At 49.0% G+C, this 13,598-nt stretch overlaps 1 protein-coding gene across 3 annotated transcripts in view; it reads right to left on the bottom strand.

Moving 5' to 3' along the window:
- Nucleotides 1–13,598, bottom strand: part of LOC114662923 (tyrosine-protein kinase ZAP-70) — a 62,897-nt gene that overhangs the window by 23,155 nt on the left and 26,144 nt on the right. The window contains exon 1 of one of the 3 annotated variants that reach the window (XM_028816665.2): nucleotides 10,821–10,979. The exons of the other annotated variants lie outside the window; for them this stretch is intronic. The gene's annotated coding sequence lies outside the window, so the exon portion shown is untranslated. Of the gene's footprint in view, nucleotides 1–10,820; nucleotides 10,980–13,598 lie in introns of those variants that run through there. 3 annotated transcript variants of the gene reach the window in all.

Genomic DNA, 13,598 nt, shown 5'->3' with positions numbered 1-13,598 from the left:
ACGCGCGTCTTCTCCGGAGACCCCGAACGAGTCTTCTTTCTTTTTCATTTTCTTTCCTTTTTGTCATTCTGGTGTGTGCTCAGACCATAATGTGTGTGTCTGTCTGTCTCTTATATAGCGCCTTGCACATATCTATCTATCTATCTATCTATCTATCTATCTATCTATCTATCTATCTATCTATCTATCTATCTATCTATTATATAGTGCCTTTCATCTATCTATCTATCTATCTATCTATCTATCTATCTATCTATCTATCTATCTAGCATATTTCATCTATCTATCTATCTATCTATCTATCTATCTATCTATCTATCTATCTATCTATCTATCTATATAGCATATTTCATCTATCTATCTATCTATCTATCTATCTATCTATCTATCTATCTATCTATCTATCTATCTATCTATCTAGCATATTTCATCTATCTATCTATCTATCTATCTATCTATCTATCTATCTATCTATCTATCTATCTATCTATATAGCATATTTCATCTATCTATCTATCTATCTATCTATCTATCTATCTATCTATCTATCTATCTATCTATCTATCTATCTATCTATTATATAGCACCTTTCATCTATCTATCTATCTATCTATCTATCTATCTATCTATCTATCTATCTATCTATCTATCTATCTATCTATCTATCTATTATATAGTGCCTTTCATCTATCTATCTATCTATCTATCTATCTATCTATCTATCTATCTATTATATAGTGCCTTTCATCTATCTATCTATCTATCTATCTATCTATCTATCTATCTATCTATCTATCTATCTATCTATCTATCTATCTATCTATCTATCTATTATATAGTGCCTTTTATCTATCTATCTATCTATCTATCTATCTATCTATCTATCTATCTATCTATCTATCTATCAGTCCGAATCAGCCAAATTCACGTCCCGTAGCTCCCATAAGACGGCGACACAAACACATCGCGCAGTGCCGCTGCTGGACGCCTCAAGTCGGCCTGATATTTGTGCAAACAAACAAACAAACAGTAAACTGTGAACGCGGTCAAATTCGCGATTGTCAAATTGCTCGCCGTGACGGCTCAAATGAGAAGACGACGACGACGAGGAATCCACGGTGGCGCAGCGCTTGGCGGGTGGTCCCGCTGACTGCCTCGTTACCATGCACGTCGGGTTTTGTCCAAAACCAAAAAAACCTTCATGGGTGAAGGACGTGGTCGTGGTCTCCAACAAAATCCCCCCGCCAAAAAGAAAAGAAATCTAAAATCGGATTTTTATTCGCTACAGTCCTTTTTATTAAAACACCGTTAAGTTTAAAGTTGCCTTTGTTTTATTTTATGAGTATTTTTCACTCGTCATCGCTCTTAACGTTAAATGCAGTAAAGACCACCGAAGGTTTCTCTCTTTCTCTCTCTTCTTGTTCCATCATAACAGCCGGAGTTTTATATTTATGGCCTTCCCAAGACGCCCGTTTTTATTGTTCAGCAGGGAGGACGCAGTTGTTCAATTCAACTGGAGTGACGTCACAGGGCACGGGTATAAACGAAGGGTCCTAAATGGGATTTTGACTGGGCGGTGCAGCTCTTTGCCTGACCAAAGTCTTTCAGTCCTGGATGATCTCCTTTGCAAGTTGGTTCTTTGTGCGACACAGAACTCCTCCTCGTACGGCAAGCCGCCACCAGCACGACTTTGACAGAACGGAGCCCCTCTTAAAACCATGAGACCCTCAGGCATTTCTCAAATGTGCCATCTTCTCTTTATGATCTAAATCATTAAAGGGTCTTTCTGGAAGCTTCTGGTTCTTTTGAAGACCAGCCGTGGTCCGCTCTGAAGTAGGAGCAGACATGCGGTGCTGCCTTTTTAGATTCGGTTAGACGCACGTCAGTAACCCCAGAATGGAGTTTAGATACGCAGAGCAGAAGAAACGAAAAAAAACCCAAAACAAACAAAACCAAAAATAGCGACCCCCCAGGACAAAAAGAGCCGACTTGCTGCCCTGGGCAAAGCTGTAAAAGGCGCCGTGCCACCTGTCTGCTTTGAGTGGCACCTTCCTGGGCAGAGACACGGAGTCATGCGGACAGCAAAAGGCGATGAGAAGGTCGTTTGATTTCTGATAGCGATAGGCCATCTCCACACTTGGTAGGCTTTGGGCTTCACTCAGGTATTTGTGTGGCATCATTGGTGACCTTTGTGTACCACCCGCCTACAAGGCGGCCTACGATTTTCTTAAAGATATTAAACACCGGGTTACTGAAATAACGGAGACGCTTGATAGGACTTGTCATGTGCTCTATCAGCGCCTGCTCCCAACCCTTCATATAATCCCAGAATTCAGTCAAATCAAATGTGTCATTAGTGAGTCGCCTGTCACCTGGAACATTTACCCATAATCCTTATAACGCCATCCTCCCTGATGTATGCAAATAAGGCCCTGTGACTAGCCAATCAGCGCCTGACCTCTCAGATCTGCCAGTCAGACAGAAAGTACAGAGAACTTCTTCAGGTGCCAAGAGTGAATGCCATAGAAGGTGGTGGGCAACAGTGAAGGACACCTGGTGAGTTTTAAAGTGCAGCCTCCAGGGAAACGATTATGAGTTCATTGCCAGCAGGGCACGCCATCTCTTGTTGGGTTTTTAACGCTAGGCGGGTATCATTTTAGTTTTATGTTACCCATCTTGTGTTTTTGTATTTAATATATAATGCATTGGGCTGTTAAGTGTGGGTGCTGAGTTGGTAACCCATGATGGGCAGCGCCAGGGTGAAGTTGGTCTGCTGTTTCCAGGGTCTCCCGGTGTCCATGTGGGTTTTCCTCAGGTGTTCTTGTTCTTATGCAGCCTCAGAGATGCACATGTTAACTAGGCTGGCATCTGTGTGGGTGACGGGGCACTGAGATGGACTGGCTTCTGCTTTGTGCCCATGGGGCACTGCCAGGCTCCGGCCTCCTGTGAAGGTGAATTGGCAATGTTATGTCATATGGGATCACCAATCAAGAACCTTAAGGGGACTTCTCTGCAGACTGGAACGCTGTCAGCACTGTGTGGTCACGTCAAGTGACAGCCAAGTCATGTCAAGGTGTGTTTGAGTGACCGGGACTTGAGTACGGGGCTGTCCTTTGAATGGAGGCGCCTGCCCTGGTGTGGTAACCCAAACTGACATTCTAAACCTCTGCAGGTAATCTGGCATCTTTGGCCACGAGGCAGCAGAAAACCCGGACAGGATGCCAGCTCACTTCAGGACCCCATCACTCCCACCTGGCAAACACAGCACATGAACAAGGGGTGAGCAGGCCACACTACCACCTGCTGTCCCACCTGCTCACACTGCAGGCACCAGCCTTTATAGTGCCCAGCAGGGGCACAGAGGACAGCGCAAACAGGCATTCAGACCGACTGCTGCGCCATATGTGAGGTGTGCTGAAGGACAAGTGCAGCGAGATGGACGGGTTGCCGGTGCGAGACGCCCTCGTGGTGACATGCTGGCTCGGTGGACACCTCCAGGTCTCTACCAAAGCTGTGGGCACCGATGGCCAGGGGGAGGAGCGGGTCTGGGGCCCAGGAGAGGTCCACTGGCCTGGTTGAGTGATGAAACTGGGGGCAGCAGGAGTCGAGTCGTCACAGGGGGGGCTGCGGCTGTTGTAGTCGTGCGGGAGTCACCTGCGGGAACGAGAGTGGAAAAAAACTTCAAAGTGCCTCTTGGTTGTGAGGCTTCGGCTGGCGAGGTTAGGCCTGCTCCCCCCGTGTGCCCGCCTGCCCGCCTCCAAAGGTATGTGGGTGTAGATAAGCAAGAAATACGAAAATACGCTTCCTGCAGCCGCAATGTGTGTGCGAGTGTGTGTGCGAGTGTGTGTTTTACATTCAGGGGTCCTTAGGCCTGTGTCCCTCTACTTGGTGGCACCGTATGAAGTGAGCGACCGCCACCAGACAGACAGATGACTACTGTAGGTGGCACTTTAATGTCATGCCAAAGGTGCCATCTGATGGACAGGCCCGGTCCACTGGCTCCGTTCAGCTGCCCATGTTTTCCAGGCGTATTTTTTATTACGTTTTTCACTTCGGTTAAGAATTTCTTTGCTTTCTCATCGGATCAAACACTAAATGCGTCTGGACCACCAGCTGAGTCGGGGGCACACACAGGGCACAAACAATTTTATGTCTCACCCTCTGCAAGTGTAAATCAGCTGCCCCAAAAATTACAAAACAACTGAACCCCTTTGATAAAATAATAAATCCATTTACTAAAAGTGCCAAGTCCAGGCCAGTGTGTGTGCCCAGGGCCCGTAACACAAATGACCCTCGGGGTCCCCAATTCAAAGGGCGCACCTGGGCGTGTTTCTCAGTACTGACCCACCATCCATCTTCAAGGAACAGTAGAGGAACATCGGGGGGGGGGGGTTAGCCTCCATGTGGCACAGTGGGCACACACACAGAGGGCAGAGCTGAGCCTGCCTGGGTCTGTGTGGCCCTGACGCTGTCCCTCCCTCCGTTTTGTTATTTTATAGCGCCTTGCACTTGTTCTTATTACCAGCTCAGCTCACATTCCCATTTCGAGTTGCTGGGTTGCCATGACTGGAGTCCAGCCCAGCGGTGGAGGTCTCGCCGGATGCCATCTCTGTTGAGAGTCTCCTTGTTACTTTTTATAAAGTGTGTCACTGCAGTCGTCAACACCTAAGGGGCCGGGGCCTCCTGACGCTGCCTGTGTGGGCCTATGGAGGGTCTCGAATTGAAGGACCCCGTTGGCTCTCCTGGTTGTGTTGTTGGTTTGCCGTCTCTGGCTGTGGCTTTGCTAACTTTATGATATTTAATATACTGCATATATTTGACAGAGTTTCTTCTTAGGACCCCAACACTAAGCCTGTTCCTTGGACTGGGGGTTTCTTCTCCCATTTGAGTTGCAGGCCTCAGGCCTACTGGGAGTTTCAGGCCTTTCTTTGAGTTTTGTGGCCTGAAGTTCAGGGACAGGGAGGATATAAGAATTAGAGGACATGACTGTAGATATGGACTAAAAGGCGCTGTATTATGGACAGGGGGCATTTGATCATAAAACCCCTTTATGTTGTTGTCTTTACCAAAGAAACCTGACAACGAACCCTAAATGTGAAATGAGACTGAAGTCGAGAGAAACAAACAAACAAGGGGGCTCAGAAGAAGAATGCAGACGGACTTAGAAATTGTTTTGTCTTTTGATGTCCACAAACTCGGAGGAGGAAGTGACCCCCGGGAGTGAACCGTATACCCCGTGACCCCTGACCTCACTCCAGCGATGACCTCTGACCTGGCCTTCAGCAAACTGCTCTGAATGGCGCCGCCCTACTGGCAAAAAAAGGCACTGCAGGAGAACACGAGAATCAATCAATCAATCAATCAATCAAAAGGCGCTAAACTCCTGCTACCATCTTGGAAGAGAAACCTAACAAGACCACCAGAACACTGAAAACATCCGATAAAAGTGATGTAAAGCTGCCATCCTGTTGTGCTGCCAGTTTGTGCAGATTCGCCCGTCAGTGATGACCAACCGTCTGACCGACCGGCCGCTCATTTGTGTTTCTGGCAGACTGACGTTTGACCCCCCCCCCCCATTCCTGGCCCCATGATGGCCTCTGAAAGGTGACTGTCAGCGCCAAAGACCCCAGTCACGCCTTCCTCCATGTCCCCCAGGTGTGTGTGTGCATCCTCATTGCGGCTTTCAGAAGCCACAGGCCTTAGGTTCTTCTTCCTCCTCTTCCTCCTCCTCTTCTTCTCGTGCCCGTCTTACCAGATGAAAGTTCTTCCCCTCACAGCCACAGAAGATGACAAGCTGACCAAAGACGTGGAGGAGGCTTTGTGGCCGCAGGGCCTTAATGTCAGCAGACAAAGTGAAAGGGGAGGAAGACGAAGAGGTGAAAATCACAGAGGCGGAGTGCGAGCCACGAAGTCAAATCAGGAAACGCGGGGGGCGCCAAGAGGGACATGAAAGGAGATGCCAGCTACGGGACCGTCACAAAGACTGGCAGTGCCAGCTGTCCGCCGCAGTGTGAGAGCCCACCATAACGCCATTGAGCTTTTAAAGACGTAACACACAGCTTTACACACGGTGGGCTTACAAAGTCTTCAGACCCCCGTCCCGGTTTTCACTTTTTCAGCTCGTTTCTTCTTCTCCTCAACACTCCAGAATGACGAAGCGAGAGCGAGAGTTTATTAACAATGAAGACGTGATCTGTGCCGTGGACACAAACGTTCGGACCCCCTACTCGTTTGAAGGCCCAGTGGCAGCCCTTCCAGCCGGGCATCTTTGGGGGTCTGAGGTGACGAGCTTCACACTTTCTGCCGTTCTTCTCTATCACGTTGGGTGGAGGCCATCGGCGGGCGGCGCATGTCGGGTCTCCCCAGAGACGTTCACTTGGGTTCAATCCTGGGCTCTGGCCAGACCCCTCAAGGACATTCCCAGGGTTGTCCCCAAGCCACTCCTGTGTTGTCTCTGCTTTGTGACCCTACAGCTTTTCATTAAGGACATCAAGTGTCCCTCAGCCCTGACCAGACGCCCCGGTGGGATCGCAGAGGTGATGGATGCTGTCTGACACAACCACAGTCTGAGAGGCCTTCAGGTGCCAAGCGGTCACCCGTGTGTCTTTTCTTTGTCCTGGCCACTCCACCCTAATGCTCAGGTCGTCATTCTGGAAGTTTCTCTCCTGTCCTTACAGGTCCTCGGTGTCCTCTCTTACTCAGGCCCTTCTCCCCTGATTGGTCAGGAGGCCTGTCACAGGCAGAGTTGTGGATGTTCTGGACGTCTCATGGAGGTCTCGGTAGTCTTGGGAAACTGCAGCCACCTTCAGAGTCCTGTCCCTGAGCTCTGCAGGCAGCCCCTCCGGTCTCACAGCTTGGTCATTGTCACCTGTGGCACCTTCTGTGTACCTAAGCAGTCCAAACAAGGTGAACGTCTCAGCGATACGCCAGGGTGCCCAATGCTGGTGTCACGGGGATCTTTCCGTGCAGCTTTTTATTTTTAATTAATTTGCACAAAAGTCTTAACTTCTGCTCTCGCTTTGTCATTTGGCGTGATGAGGAAAAAAAATAAAAACGAATGGCAAGAATTTTAGGAGATGGCAGCAGGAGAAGAAAATGTGCAAAAAGTGATGCCAGCTGAAGGCTTTGGACTGTGGTACTACAGCCTTAGAATCAGTGGGCACCAGAGCTGAGACAAGGAACGTCACCCAGGGGGGTCTGCCTGCCGATCAGCTCCCTCTGCCTTGGCGTTTCAAGGTGACTGAAAGCTTTAACGTCGTCATCGATAAATGTCTGTCACCGTCCTGTGACAACAGAAAACTGGCAAACGATACTCTGTGTTTTTATGACATCATTGGCATTTACACGAATGTTGGCCCGCGTTAACAGACCCGCTTACTCAAAAGACAGACAGCACACCCGTCACCATCTGTCCCCTCATTTAGCACAAAAAGCGAAACAAACCCTTTTGGGTGAAGCTGTGGGGCCAACAGAAGTGACGTGCGTGTGTGATGGGCACCTCTGACACACAACACTGCCAGACTGGCACTGGTGCCCCACTTCATGACATTTCACAGGCGTCCCATTCCAAACGTCTGGTTTTTTATCTCATTTTTTTTTTTTACACTTTTGGTTATTTATTTGTTCTTTTTTTTGCTCAGCATATTTTTTTTTCCATGACGTCTGTGAAGGCGGTGAAATCTCATAGGAAGTGACATGTTTGTGACATTTGGTTCCCCTTGCTTCTCACACCCAAAGCAAACAAATGTGACAGGCCAGCACAAAAATGACAGAGCAGGCAGCCTCAGGTACAAACGCAGGAGCCCACCCTGGATGAGAGTGGGACACCGAGGGGGCGGGGCTGGACGTGGGCGGGGTTAGTGTTGAGTGATCCTCGCCTGGCTGTGGGGCGTCCGAGTGTCACCCTAAAATGAAGGTCACTGACTCAGCCCGCTATCTGGAGTTTGTCATCGAGGTGAAGTGCCGTCCACTGCTGGGTGGAGACAGAAGAGCAGCTAATTGGGTAGATGGACCTTAACCAATTGTCACAAGCGTAGGACACCATATGGACAACTCCAGCGAGCTCCGTAAATGATTCTGAAACGACAGGAGCCTTTGTTGGTCTGCTTGACGTACTTGTGACAAAAGTGACACATCGTGTGAGTGACATGTGGCCCACGAGACACAGATATACACACACACACCATGTGGGGTCATTTAAGTCGCCGCTTGAGGGTCTCTCAGGATGAGGGCAGTCAAACGAGTGGAAGTGTCCTGTAAGAGTGACACGGTCAGCCAGTCTGTCATTTCTGTGTCGAGGGGAGCCGAGGTGCAAGTTTGGATTTAACGATCGCATCCACTGATTAACTGCAGCATTAAAAGTAAGGATAAGATTTATAGGGGATTTATTTTAGTAACGTAGCGCATCCCCCCCCGGCCCCCCTTCAACTCTGCCTCTATTGACGTTCACGCTAAGAATGTCCAAAGGTCCAGCAGTCAAGGTGGATGGCACAATTTAATAAAGTCCAAGCCCGGCCTGCTGATTTGACCTCCCAGAGGGATCGTCGTGGGACTAACGGGCCGCACTCGGGACCCCCGGACTGCCAGCTCTTAAAGTGCCATAAAGTGCGATGCCAAGCTGACCTGCAGCCTGCTGGACTCAAAGTGCCACCTCAGATAAGCTCTGCTCCTCCAGGTCAGCTGTGGACGGACTTAAAGTGCGCGTCTCTACTGACCCGAGCCCTCGTGTCTGGGGGGCTGTACATGTGAGAGGCCCATTGTATTTGACTTGACTTTATTTTATTTTACTTTAATTTATTCAATTTAATTTAATTTAATTTTATTTTCAATTTATTACAGTAATTAGAATCAGAACAGACACCCGCCTGGGGTGCGATGCAGACGTATTGGTGGCTCTAAGGTGGCCGATTGTCCTGATGTCGGTGCCCTTCACAGATTTGGGGGTCCAGAACTGCTCTGTTACTTCTGGTTCTTAAATTTAAAAACAAAACAAAAACACCCCATTAGAGTAAAAAAAAAAAAACCCCCCCCCCCCCCCCCCCCCCCGTTGCCTCAATGCGCCTCACGTATTCGTTTTTAACAGAATCGCTCCTTCAGTAAAGCAACCACTTGGCAGCAGCTTGTGATCCCACCACAGTCCACTTGAACGTCTCCATCTGAGCCAAGGATGACACATCAGGGCCTGGTGGGACGACAGAAGACCCCCCCACCACACCAGGGGCCTTCCTGTTGATCCTCCATCAGTGCCAATGGCTGCCCCTGCATGTTGCTGTAGAAGGCACGCACTTGGTGACAGTGTTGTCACTTGTGGCCGGTGAGCAGACGTCTCTGTCACCTTCTCAATGTAAATGTCTGACTTTATAAGAAGGAATAAGAAGAGAGAAGAAGAGCAAATCCTTCATTTTGTTTTTTGTCACCTCAGGTAACGTTAGGATTGGGGATGGCGGCCATTTTACTTCAGATGACATTCTGACGGCGATGAACGAAGGTAACTTGTGTTTCAAAGATCTGCCTTTCTTTTTCTTTTTCTTGCTGAATCTGATAAGTCATGGAAAGAGTTGGCGGGTAAAGAATTCCAACTTCAGAAATGGAGTCGGCGGGCCGACATCTGAAACGTACGACGGTTTCTTTGTGTGGGCGGATTTTTGGTGCAGAGCGGCGGTTTTTGTGAAATCTCCGTGAAGAAAGGAAGGCCTTAATAGAGGAGATGAAGAAGAACAAAAGAGCACTGAGACAGGACGCCCGAAATTCACCCTGTGAAGAGTGGCACACCCAGACTCGAGGGTCTCGCCCCCCATCTCGGTACCTGAGTATCTTTCAGTGAGACATGGAAGTGAAGCTCAAACCTCAGGAACGTTTGAGGAGGACCTCAGCTGAGCTGACTGATGCGCTGACAGGCCTCCTCTCGTCCGTTTTATTCATTGGGCTCGATTCTAATATCGATTGTCTACCCAGAGTGCACCAGGTACAGTCGATCACCAAATTCTCAAAGAGGTTACCAGCGTGGTGAGTGGGCACCTGCTTTGGTGGTTGGCACAGGTCTGCTTATGCCAAGCTGGTAAATCTCTTTGCTGTCAGCAGTTGCCCACGCGCAGGGCGCTATAAAGCGGCTCTAATAAAACACAGGATCATTTCCACGATGACATGGCATCAGCCCTCCAGCCATGTCCACGAGTGTCCTGCGGCGTGGACCCCCCAAGCTCACTGAACATTAGAGCAGTTGTGACGAGGGCGGACCACTCAGGCCGATGAGCTCGTCCCTCCCTCTCCCCCCGGGCCGAGAGCTGATGGTCCCTAATGTCTTCCTGCCACTCGGTCACTTGTTCTGGGGGTCTTTCCTTGAAGAAAGACGCTTGTGTGCCCCTAAATTCCCAGCTGTGCCCTCGTCTTCTTGTTGTTGAGTTTATTTAAAAGTAAAAGCTGAGATCTTCTCCTTCAGCTGTGTCTCCTCGTAATGTCCAACTGAGAGGCCTGAGCTCCTTCAGCCCCCCCTTACAGCGTGGACCCCCCAGACTTTTCTTAGAGTCTTTATGTGAACCCAGGTGAGACGCTGCCAGTCAGGGGTCAGATGTGGACACGGGTGGAGGTCCACTTGGTGTGAAACAGGAGCTTCTTAATGCCGTTCACTAATAGCACTGACACGGCCATCACGGTCAACACTGACGGGGGGCACAAAATGACAGCCCACAGCATAAGTAATAATCAGACAAGACTAACAACAATAACCTGGAGACTGGCATGGCGTACGAGACACAAAAACTACAAGGGAACGACCAACACGACAACGGCACAGAGCGCGGGCATCTCTCAGGTGGGCTTACCTTAAAGTGGGCACTCAGAGAGCTCCTCACATTCGCTCCTCTCACGCCAACTATGTTCTCTCGCGCTTGTGTGTCATCGGAGACATTCTGACGCTGTGCATCGATTGGACGGTGAGATTGCAATCTGCGCATACGTTAACAAGGGCGCAGTCAGCAAGCATCATGGGTAAAAGTTTAAGGGGCGTCGGTCTGAGTGACTTTGTGATTATATTATGTTAATCAGCTTATTTCACACACCTACATGTGACTGTAAGCTGGCAGGTTAAATGGGGCAGTGCCACGCTTGGCTGGTCATTGACTGTGCCACTTGACAGCGGGGATTTTCTTACACTTAAGGTTTGCAGGTTCAAACTTTTTAGAGAAAAATAAAATAAAGTATTTAAAAAAAAGGATAAAAGGAAGCCCACCCAGATTTTCTGAAATGTCAGCTCTCAACCGCATATTTTTCCGAGAGGCTCTTGAAGTTCTGATATTATCAAACCGCAGCTTTGCTTCAAACCGATCCCACCAGCTCGTCTCCTGTTTGCAGTCCTCGGGGTCTAACCAGTGGAGATGCCAGTCACCTTCAACTGCCAGCCATCGTGAGCTGACGAGATCACCAACGTCCTGCGCCGTCAACATCTGCTGACCGGCAGTCATCATGCAGCGGGCATTCTCAGCTGTCTTTTAGGTCCCATTATTAATTTTGCCGGTTTGTGATTGGCTTTGGTATGAAGTTGATGTCAGATCTGAACTGCGGGCAAAATGAATTTTAACAATTTACAAAAAATAATCAGCAAAGAAGTTAAAAGTGCAGACTGGCAGGAGCAACGTGTGGATGCCAGCGCCGCTGCCCGCTGGAGACTTGAACTCACTGCCACCTCCATGACTCCTCTCTGGCACTGCTCCAGATTTAGGACTGAGCTCACAGCCAGCCAGTTCATTAGATGGGCACCATCACCCAATCACCCAAGGGGCCCCATTATGACAGTTAAAGGGCATGCACTCTGCACCTCAAGGGGCACCATTTATGAAACATGGGGGGTGCTGTTTACATAACTCAAGGGGTGGGCACTGCAGACACTAAAAGGCCAGCACTGCCCGTGCTTCTCCACAGATGGTGCCTGTGCCTACTGCACCAGGATGATTGGGGGTCTCATCATCTGCCATCTGCCCCACCCTGTACTGTGTCCACAAATGAATCCCTCCTCTTGTTTGGTGACACCTGACCATCCAAGCCCAACTCCATCTGACTCTGTCCATCCTGCACCCCACCATGCGGCCCCACTCACTCCGGACAGGATGCCATCCCACCGCAGACAGCGAGTTTATAAACCTACAGCGTCATCAGTCCTGTATAAAGTGTGTTAAGGGGGACACTGCGCAGGAACACGTCAGCTGGTTTCATTTAGAGGACCCCTCACCGAAAGCACCGCATTCTGCCAGCGTCCCAAATGTTGGATGGCACCGTAAAGAGACTTCTGAGTGCAAATGAGAGGAGACCACGGCCGATGTCTTCTGAGAGTCTCATTTAGCCTGTCCTGGGCAGCGTGGATGGGGGGGTTGTGAAGCCTGGTGGTCTTGTCACAAAAGATGGTGTTGGTGATGATTAGGGGATCAGGAAAGGGGGTGTCAAGACGAGATCAGCTTCAAGACACTCGACGACAAACGAGAGGCCTGGCACATGTTAACCAGAATGAAGAGGGTGGCAGAGAGGACTGGAGAGAAGAAGATGGAGGACCCAAAAGGACTGAGAAAAAAATCAGAGAGCCTGAACTGAGAAAATCAGCAAGGATGGAGCTCATGTGTTTGGGAATTCTAACAGTAGAAATATACAGACAAAGGAATAAATTAATAATAATAATAATAATAATAATAATAATAATAATAATCGGCTCACTTACAAGTGCTTAGAAAAGCTGTTCACTGGCAGGTTTAGTGTACTTAACCACTACTGGACACTGAGGTCACCGTGAGCGGCTGCTGTGGGGACATCGCGGTTTGAAAATGCAGGTTTGTGTGCGGGCGCCACGGTCACAAATCACCAACAACACTGGGCGCTTTATCACAAAAAATAACTACAAATAATATAAATATACGCGTGTGTGTGTGAGTGTGTGTTACATACATATCTCGTTTAAGTGTGGAGCGCAGAGTCGCGTTCATAGCGCAGAAGGTGCGCGTGCGCGGTGTCCCGCCCTTGTGCTCCTGCCTTTTGCCCGATGCTGTCTCTGTCGGCTCCCGCACTGGCGCCTCTGTCGGTTTGCTCTTCTGCGTGTCTGCCGTTCACTGAGTCGACTTCTTTGCAGCTCAAGGCCGTTAAGTGTTGTCCTCAAGTAAGGTCAGCTAGTCAGCTGCTCGGACAGCACAACCGAGGCGGGCGCAGTCTAAGCCGTGACGATCTCCTCCGTGATTGGACGTTTCTGGATTTGCGCAGAAATTCGTAGACTCGCAGCCACGTGTTTTTTTTTCTTTTTTTCTTTCCAAAAGTTTACTAAGGAGAATATAAGAAAAAGAAAAATCCAGAAAATGTTGATCGCAACTGTAGTTTCTCTCCCCACTCAATAGTCTTACAGAATTTCCAACATTCTGGTGCGCGCCTTTAAATATCTGATGAATTTTAGATAGCGGCAGGTTTTAAAAAATATCCAAGTTGAAAACGGGAAGGCCGATCCGCTATAAGGGCTGACGTTTTATAAAATACGACCATCCAACTAAAAAAGGCGCAGCCGCCACGGGGACATCAAACGGGACACTCAGCGGGCGCCTCTCGCTAGTCGGTCGTGATCGGTCCTGCAC

The sequence above is a fragment of the Erpetoichthys calabaricus genome, chromosome 12, assembly GCF_900747795.2.
Source record: "Erpetoichthys calabaricus chromosome 12, fErpCal1.3, whole genome shotgun sequence".
Taxonomy (NCBI): domain Eukaryota; kingdom Metazoa; phylum Chordata; class Cladistia; order Polypteriformes; family Polypteridae; genus Erpetoichthys; species Erpetoichthys calabaricus.
The sequence above is the reverse complement of the archived record's forward strand: the minus strand, read 5'-3'. Positions and strand labels throughout refer to the sequence as shown.